We start from the raw sequence: 10912 nt of genomic DNA on the forward strand, positions 1-10912 counted from the left end.
CTCAAACAATAAATCCTAACCGTAATCAGAATCTGCTCTCCTCTGCCCTCTTCCTCAATCTATCAAAAGCATTCGATATGGTAAATCACCACCTACTCTTAGACTGTCTCAAATCACTGTCCTTAGATAACCCAGTAATCAGCTGGTTCCACTCTTACCTGCATGGTAGACAACAAGCTGTTCTGTGTAAAGACAATCTATCCCCCCTTTTACCTGTCACCCTTGGAGTACCCCAAGGTTCTATTCTGGGTCCCCTCCTTTTCTCTTTATTAATCAATGACCTACCCAAAGTTATCCCACATGCAACTTGTATACAGTATGCAGACAACTCTACGCTTATCTGCTCTGCCTCCACTCCCACAGAATTACAATCCCTATCCCAAATCACCTTCAACAAACTAGAAAACTGGCTCAATAATTGTCGTCTCTTATTGAACCCAAACAAAACCAAACTACTTCTCTTCTCCCCCACCCGTAAGCTAACATCACCAATAATTGCAGTCTCTTCTAACAATGGCACCATAATTGCTCCTGAACCTTGCACTAAACTACTAGGGATAACCACTGATGATAATCTGAAGTACGATGCCCATATAGACAAAACCATAAAAACAGTTAACAAAAAAATAGGCTCCATGTGTAGGATTAAGAACTTCTTAACCCCAGCTACCAGAACCGCCATAGCTCGCACACATCTTCTGTCATTCCTTCTCTATGCCTCACCCATCCTCACAAATCTATCCAAATCAAACCGCAACAAAATCACCAGCTGCTATAACAATATAGCTAGATTTGCCACAGGCTCAGCCTACAGAACCCACCACTGTCAAAATCTTCACAAATTAGGCTGGCTAGAACTACCCAATCAGATATACTATAACCAACTCATAGTTATTCATAAAATCCTCTATCAACCTACCAGTACCCCTATTCTGACTAATATTATTACCCCCTACAGCAAACTAGCATCCTTCCGCTCATCAAACAGAATGCTAGTACAACCTACCAAAGCCTACAACTCAGCTGGAGATTCCTTATTCTCCAACTCTGCTGGAAAAAAATGGAACTCCCTTCCTGCTGAACTAACCACCACATGCTCCTTGCCCCAATTCAAAATATCTTTAAAGATGTACATGAACAGTGAATGGCTATGTCCATGCCTAAACCCCGACTAACCCATAATTTACCTAGACAAAAGTAAACCAAACTTAGCTCACAGGGGCAATTACCCTTTTATTTTCTTGCCACACCCTCCTATTATACATTTCTCTACACCATTAGAATTCTCTTATTCCATTATCAGGAAGAAAACTTATTATTCTGCCCATACTAAATAAATTCCTTCTTACCTAACCACCTGTCTCTTAACTATCATCCTCACTTTCTAACGGAAAATCCTTTTTCTTTCAGACACACTTCTAATTTGTGATTATCGCTGTATATTTTTTCCATTACCAACAATGTTTTTATTCTTATCTAATATAACCTCGATTTGAATTTGTCACTGATTTTGTTTAAATGTTCTTAAATTTCTCTGTAACCTCAACTTTAAGTGTCACTAAATTTCAATGTGGAGCTTTTCTCCCCGGGCCGCTGCTGAAAATGGATATGTATCCAGTCAGACTTTCCCGGTTAACAAATATAAAATAAAACTAAAAAAAAAAAAATGATTAATGTGAGCGTCTCCCTTACATATACATGATGTGACCGGTCCCCCTTATATACAAATGACCAATGTGACCGGTCCCCTTACATACACATGATTAATGTGACCAGTACCCCTTATATATACATGATTAATGTGACCAGTACCCCTTATATATACATGATTAATGTGACCAGTCCCCCTTACATATACATGATTAATGTGACCAGTCCCCCTTATATGCACATGACCAATGTGACCAGGTCCCCTTACATGTACATGATTAATGTGACCGGTCCCCCTTATATACACATGACCAATGTGACCAGGTCCCCTTACATACACATGATTAATGTGACCGGGTCCCATTACATATACATGATTAATGTGACCGGTCCCCCTTATATACAAATGACCAATGTGACCGGTCCCCTTACATACCCATGATTAATGTGACCAGTCCCCCTTACGTATACATGATTAATGTGACCAGTCCCCCTTATATACAAATGACCAGTGTGACCGGGTCCCATTACATATACATGATTAATGTGACCGGGTCCCATTACATATACATGATTAATGTGATCGGTCCCCCTTATATACACATGACCAATGTGACCAGGTCCCCTTACATACGCATGATTAATGTGACCGGGTCCCATTACATATACATGATTAATGTGACCGGTCCCCCTTATATACAAATGACCAATGTGACCGGTCCCCTTACATACACATGATTAATGTGACCGGGTCCCATTACATATACATGATTAATGTGACCGGTCCCCCTTATATACAAATGACCAATGTGACCAGGTCCCCTTACATACACATGATTAATGTGACCGGGTCCCATTACATATACATGATTAATGTGACCGGTCCCCCTTATAAACAAATGACCAATGTGACCAGGTCCCCTTACATACACATGATTAATGTGACCAGGTCCCCTTACATATACATGATTAATGTGACCGGTCCCCCTTACATATACATGATTAATGTGACCGGTCCCCCTTACATATACATGATTAATGTGACCAATACCCCTTATATATACATGATTAATGTGACCAGTCCCCCTTAAGTATACATGATTAATGTGACCAGTCCCCCTACATGATTAATGTAACTAGTCCCCTTACATATACATGATTAATGTGACCGGTCCCCCTTACATATACATGATTAATGTGACCAGTCCCCCTTACATGTACAGGATTAATGTGATGTGATCAGTCCCCCTTACATATACATGATTAATGTGACCAGTCCCCCTTACATATACATGATGAATGTGACCAGTCCCCCTTACATACATATGATTAATGTAACCAGTCCCCCTTACATATACATGATTAATGTGACCACATCCCCTTACATATACATGATTAATGTGACCACATCCCCTTACATATACATGATTAATATGACCACCTCCCCTTACATGTACATGATTAATGTGACCAGTCCCCCTACATGATTAATGTAACCAGTCCCCTTACATATACATGATTAATGTGACCAGTCCCTCTTACATATACATGATTAATGTGACCAGTCCCCCTTACATGTACATGATTAATGTGACCAGTCCCCCTTACATATACAAAATTAATGTGACCCAGTTCCCTTACATATACATAATTAATGTGATCACGTCCCCCTTACATACACATGAGTAATGTAACCAGTTCCCCTTACATATACATGATTAATTTGACCAGGTCCCATTACATATACATGATTAATGTGACCAGGTCACCCTTACATAGACATGATTAATGTGACCAGTTCCCTTACATAGACATGAAGACTCAGCACAGCTCCTCGTGTGTCCTGCAGAGTTCTACAAGCAGCACAGAGTGAAAGAGTGACTTTCCTGGATTTATAAGTATTTTTTCTGGCTTTCGCTTAAATTACTGCATCTCGACTGCATTTCGCTTAAAAAACAGCTCTGCATATTGTTTTTACTGTACTTGTGTTGAATTTATACTGTTAGCACTTTAAAAAGTTATTTTTTGTTTAATTTAATTTTTAGGCTAACACACTCAAGTGCGCTAGCCGTTTTATAGCATTTACTGTTTGTTACTGTATCTTTTTCTCCCTTCTCTGTAAAAAAGAAAAAAAAAATCCTTGTTTTCCCGCTTTTCTGAACTAGAATAGTCCAGTCTTCAGATTTTGCAATCTCTGGGCTTTGTCTTAGTTCCTGTGCTATCCATACCCTTATTTGGATAAGAGGAAGCTTCTTTGTTCGCCAGTGGGAGTGGGGAGCACTGAGCAACCTATTTGTCCCTAGAGGACTGGTTCCAGCCCAGCAACTTGTAGTTTATTGGCCATTTTGGGTCAATTCCTGGCTCTTTTCAACCCCCTGCTATAAAGCCCGCTTTTGCACGCTTTTCACTTGTAAAAGACTGAGCACAGCTCCTCGTGTGTCCTGCAGAGTTCTACAAGCAGAGAGAGAGGGCGTGACTGCAGAGTTCTACAAGCAGCAGAGAGGAAAGAGTGACTTTCCTGGATTTATAAGTATGTTTTCTGGCTTTCGCTTAAATTACTGCATCTCGACTGCATTTTGCTTAAAAACAGCTCTGCATATTGTTTTTACTGTACTTGTGTTGAATTTATACTTTTAGCTCTTTTAAAAGTTATTTTTTGTTTAATTTAATTGTTAGGCTAACACACTAAGTGCTTAGCTGCTTTATAGCATTTACTGTTTGTTACTGTATTTTTCTCCCTTCTCTGTGAAAAAAACCAAAAAAAAAATCCTTGTTTTCCCGCTTTTCTGAACTAGAATAGTCCAGTCTTCAGATTTTGCTGATCTCTGGGCTTTGTCTTAGTTCCTGTGCTATCCATATCCTTATTTGGATAAGAGGAAGCTTCTTTGTTCACCAGTGGGAGTGGGGAGCACTGAACAACCTATTTGTCCCTAGAGGATTGGTTCCAGCCCAGCAACTTGTAGTTTATTGGCCATTTTGGGTCAATTCCTGGCTCTTTTCAACCCCCTGCTATAAAGCCCGCTTTTGCACGCTTTTTACTTGTAATAGACTCAGCACAGCTCCTCGTGTGTCCTGCAGAGTTCTACAAGCAGCAGAGAGTGAAAGAGTGACTGCAGAGTTCTACAAGCAGCAGAGAGTGAAAGAGTGACTTTCCTGGATTTATAAGTATTTTTTCTGGCTTTCGCTTAAATTACTGCATCTCGACTGCATTTCGCTTAAAAAACAGCTCTGCAAATTGTTTTTACTGTACTTGTGTTGAATTTATACTGTTAGCACTTTAAAAAGTTATTTTTTGTTTAATTTAATTGTTAGGCTAACACACTCAAGTGCGCTAGCCGTTTTATAGCATTTACTGTTTGTTATTATATCTTTTTCTCCTTTCTCTGTAAAAAAAGAAAAAAAAAAAAAAAATATATCCTTGTTTTCCCATTTTTCTGAACTAGAATAGTCCAGTCTTCAGATTTTGCTGATCTCTGGGCTTTGTCTTAGTTCTTGTGCTATCCATATCCTTATTTGGATAGGAGGAAGCTTCTTTGTTCACCAGTGGGAGTGGGGAGCACTGAACAACCTATTTGTCCCTAGAGGATTGGTTCCAGCCCAGCAACTTGTAGTTTATTGGCCATTTTGGGTCAGTTCCTGGCTCTTTTCAACCCCCTGCTATAAAGCCCGCTTTTATGCTTTAGCGATTTAGCTGAAGTTGCTCATAGAGCAGCATAGGGCAGCCAAGTTAATCAAGTTTAAACTATTTCTGGCTCTGAAAGTCTACTCTTCAATTTTTCCCTTAGAACTGCTCTACTTGCAATCTAAACAGCCTATTCTCTAACTGAAAAGCTCAGCACTTGCTCCTAAAGCATTTTTATACAGGTAAAGCACTCTTAAACAAAAGAAAGTACTTCTTTCACCTAAATTCCCCTTGAGTACCCATTTCCCTATAGATCCTTTCTGACTCAGTTACACAGCAATCTTTTTCACTATTCTAGCATGTCTAAGGGTCAGTTGCTGGCATCCTCTCCTGTTCAGCTGGTGAATCTAGAATCTTGAGGCAATGTTACAATTGCCTCATGTACACAGACAACCCTCTCCTCCTCCCAACAAATACAAATATATGCGAGAGATGCAACTATATAGCCAAACTGGAGGCTGAGCTCTCAATTCAGTACTGGCAAGACCAGGCAGGAGGAGAAGGTAACCACGCACACCACAAATCCAGTCTCACATAGAACTATCACAACTGCAAACCAAACACATAAACACACAAAACATACTCGAGGCTTGATTAAAAATCTACCAAAACAACAGAGGTCTCCAAAGCAGACACCCAAGCAACCGCCACCTCAAGACATAGCACATGCAACACATATTTCACAAAGTCAGTGTGCTAAACAGTCACAGCCCTTAAGGCCAAACAACATGCCAGACACACTTGTAATAGGTGACTCCATAGTCAGACACACTGACGCCCCGCCACCAGACTGAACAAGGAAAAGGTCACAGTAAGCTGCCTGTCGGGAGCTGAATCCACATAACACAAGCACTCAGGTCACTCCACAGCAAGTATAAATATGACTCAGTCATTGTACATGCCGGTGTGAATCCACCTGAGACGCACTCCTCCCTGGACTACATGAAAAGAGACATAGAGGAGCTCTCTGATTTTGTAGCCCAGGCCGGTACGACCCTGACCCTGAGCAGTATCTTACCCTCACCAAGAATGATGCCACAGTACAAAGACAAAATGATCAATTTAAATAATTGGCTTAATTACTGGTGTCATTCAAAGGGGGTCCAAAGTCTGTCTGCTTGCGATGACATGCTAGACAAGCCACGCTAAGCTTCAAGGGATGGCTTGCACCTGTCACCCCTGGGCTTCCGGATATTGGCCAAGGCTCTTGCCACCCCCATAGTGCCTTTTTTAGGCAAGGCTCAAATGACAAACCTACCTCCCTAGAAAACACAAGTGGAAAAAATAAGGGTAATGCTGCTCAATGCCAGAAGTCTAAACCTCAAGATGCACTCAAGCCCTCCTCAAGTATGGAGAACATCGATGTCTGTGCAGTGACTGAAACCTGGTTCAAGGCTCCTGAGAGCACCCCAGCACTATCAGGTTTTACTCATATCATGCTTTCCGCCCCAAAACTTGGACGAACCACAAAGGAGTGGGGAGTATCCATATTCATCAAAGATACCCACACCTCCAGGTTAGTGGCAACGCATCTAAGCATCGGAGACCATCTAGGTGCAATCCAACCATAGGCAAAACTGCCTTACAATTTGTAGCATGCTACAGACCACCCTCTCAAACTCAGGAAACCCACACAGCCTTCCTGAAGACACTGGAGAGTATGAATGTTTCTCCAAATACCATCATATTGGGAGACTTCAACTACCCAAACATAGACTGGGAACATTACTCAAGCCCAAACACCCTAGCCCAAAGGTTCCTAGAATTCATAAACTCCAATGCGATGGAACAACTAGTCACCATTCCCACAAGAGGAGACAATATACTAGACCTGATCATCACAAACATGGGGACAAAATGCTCCACACCGGAAGTATATCCCTCATTGGTAAGATCAGGCCATAAATTAATCTCACTGGAAATCCACATCCCGCCCCCACCCCCTGCCCAAAAGACCACAGTGAAGAACTTCTCAAAAGCCAACTTCACACTTCTTAAGACTGAAGTGGTATCCTTCAAGGTCCCTGGGCCAGTGGAAACCATAACCCACACTGCTGAATCCTTTGCAAATGCCTTCTACGGGCACCTTCAAGAATGCATGAATCATGCAATCCCAAATAAAACCAAGACCCATTCCCCCAAAGGCAGGCACCCGGTCTGGTGGACCCCAGCCATAAAGAAACTTTACAGCACGAGGAGGAAGCTACTACATGACAGAGCAAAATCCCTAAATGGGAAGGCATCTCTGATCAGTACTAGCAAAAAACTACGATCACTCATAAAATCATCCAAGGCCAACTTTGAGAGAAAAATCGCAAAAGACACAAAAGACAATCACAAGGCCTTCTTTAGCTATGTTAGACACCTGGGTGGAAACTCCCAGATATGCTCAGAGTTAGTCCAAAATGACAATAAATACACTGAACTCCACTGACATTGCCAACACTCTGGCAGATAGGTTCAGTGCAAATTTCTCCTCCCCCAAAAGGAGAAATAACTATCCCAGCAGAGTGTAGCCTCCCTAACATCTCAGATGCCCAGGTGAGAGCCCTCTCTAAAGCTAAAACACAGCATCAATAGGACCGACGGTGTCCCGGGCTGTGTGCTACAGGAACTCCAAGAGGAACTAAACCCAAACATAAGGCTGCTGTTTAATCTTAGCCTTACTACAGGATACATACCCAAAGAGTGGCGACGGGCAACAGTGGTCCAACTTCACAAAGGCGGTGCTTCTACGGACCCTGGAAATTACCGCCCCATAAGCTTGACGAGCCTGGTCTGCAAAGCTATGGAGAGGATCACTATGGAACTCATAAACAAAGACATTGGGGACCTACAGACATTGGATCCTACCCAATTTGGCTTTGTCAAGGGCAGATCCTGCCTTTTGAACTTGGTCACTTTTTGAAACCGTCACTAAGGCCATTGATGAAGGTATGGCAGTTCACACAGCCTACCTTGACCTTGCAAAAGCCTTTGACACAATACCACACTCGGGCATCATAGACAAACACACCAGCTTAAATGTAAACCCATATGTCATGAGATGGGTTGCAAACTGGCTCAAGGACAGAACCCACAGGGTCAGAGTTGCTGGAGCTATGTCAGACTCTAAGCCAGTCACAAGCGGTGTCCCAAAGGGCTCAGTTCTGGGACCCCTCTTGTTTGGCATTTATTTTTCCGAGGTACAGGCAAACATAGGAGGATTGTGGCTGACAAAGTTCGCAGATGACTGCAAACTGGGCGCGGGCGCCATAATTGATACTCCAGCGGACACAAACATCCTTCAGAGAGGACTCATAGAAACGGATAATTGGTGCCAGAGCCATGGCCTTAAGCTTAACGCCAAAAAATGTATAGTCATATCCTTTGGGAAAAACAAGGTACTCACAAATTACCACATAGGTGGTAATGCATTAAGTACGGAAGAGGTAATCAGGGACCTAGGGACCCAGGTTGACAGTAACCTCTCATTTGACACTCACATTGCCAAAGTGGTTAGGAAGACCTTCTATATTGCCCACCTTATCATGAAGGGTTTCACATCTAGATCAAGAGAGGTCATTGTGCCCCTGTACTCATCTCTTATTAGGCCAATGATTGAGTACAATGCCCCATTTGGGATGTATCTTACCTCACATGCAGCAGTTGGAAAGACCCCAAAAGTTCCTCACCAAGAGGATAAAGGGTCTTAAACATATGTCATATGCTGCCCGACTGAAAAAACTCCAGCTCTATTCAGTCGCATGAGACACCAGCCTACTCAGAGGTGACCTATGCCTAACGTGAAAAGGCCATGTCCAATCCGGAATTAATGGACATGCCCCCTCAAAAAATCCAAATCCATCAGAGCCACAAGAGCAAGAGACTTAAACCCTCAACACAGAAATGAAATAAATAGGACGTGCTGGAGGGACAGATTCATAACCCAGAGGCTCCCTACACTCTGGAACAGAATCCCAGTCCATGTTAGGCAGAGCCCCTCACTAACTCTATTCAAGAGAAGTCTTGACGAGTGGATGGGAGATCGTAGGTTTACCCCAGGGGTCATCTCTGTGTCACTACTAGACAGAGGCACAGTAAACTAAACCCTAAATGGGCGTAGCATTCTTATCCTAAGGGGTGGTGAAAGCCACACACACTCTGGCTAGGTTTATAAATGCCCTAGGGCAGATAGCCTAGTACGAACCTATGAACCTATGAATGTGACCACATCCCCTTACATGCACATGATTAATGTGGCCAGTCCCCCTTACATCTTCTTCTTCTTTCGGCTTTTCCTGGTTAGGGGTCGCCACAGTGGATCACCTGTCCGCTCATGATTGGCAGTGGAGTTTTAGGTTTCGAGTTGCCAGCCCAGCACCCAACCTTCCACAGAAGGCACACACATACATGCACTCACTCACGCCTAGGGCCAATCCACCTACAGTATGTCTTTGGGATGTGGGAGGAAACCGGAGCACCCGGAGGAAACCCACGCGACTCAACAGTGGGAGGACATGCAGACTCCGCACAGAAGCCACCCCAGCCAAGGATCGAACCACAGAACCTCTTGCTGTGAGGTGACAACGCTAACCGCTGCACCACTGTGGCCACCCCCACAGTCCCTCTTACATACACATGATTAATGTGACCAGTCCCCTTATATATACATGATTAATGTGACTAGTCCCCTTACATATACATGATTAATGTGACCAGTCCCCCTTACATACACATGATTAAGGTGACCAGACCCCCTTACATACACATGATTAAGGTGACCGCCCTCCTTACATATGCATGATTAAGATGACCAGTCTCCCTTACACATGCATGATTAATCTGACCGGGTCCCCTTACATATACTTGATTGTTGTGAATGGGTCCCCTTACATATACATGATTAATGTGACTGAATCCCCTTGCATATATATGATTAATGTGACCAGGTCCCCTTACATATACATGATTAATGTGACCAAGTCCTCGTACGTATACATGATTAATGTGACCAGGTCCCATTCTTCCTGATGATGGCTGACCTTTTTATATTTAGGGGAGATTGTCACTTAGAGCTAAGCTAGGTGACTCCCATTTTTTGAACAGTACATACAACCAGAGAAATTGCTGACAGTGAAAGCAAGTCACAGTGTTCATTTTTACAGAGCTTATGGATGTGCACAAGTAGCAGGAAAAATGAACGTAAAGTTTGAGACCTCAGAACGTTGGATAACAATTTTCAGGAATTTTGTTAAATGCAGGCCTAGTGGCTAAAGTACAAATACCTGATTGCTGTGGGGTAGCTGCAGTGGTAGGGAGAATGTTCTCGCTCTCAGAGCATGGTTCTGTGGTGTTTCAGTCTGGGGTCCTCACTGTCAAGCTTTTTCCTGAGTGGAGGAGTGAGGGCTGTTCTGTTCAGATACTAAATCTCTTCAGTTTCCAAGTGGTGAAGTCAGTGCAAGAGAGAGACAGAGAGCTCTGGGCCTAGCTAGATAAAGGGTGGGATACTGGGAGGGATCAGGTGGAAGGCAGCAAGCCAGTATCCTTAGAGCGGGGTGGTACCATGGGACCTAGGGTGGGGTTAGATGATTTAAGGGC

Source organism: Protopterus annectens, chromosome 3.part1 (assembly GCF_019279795.1).
Source record: "Protopterus annectens isolate FY-2018-M chromosome 3.part1, PAN1.0, whole genome shotgun sequence".
Lineage (NCBI taxonomy): Eukaryota > Metazoa > Chordata > Ceratodontiformes > Protopteridae > Protopterus > Protopterus annectens.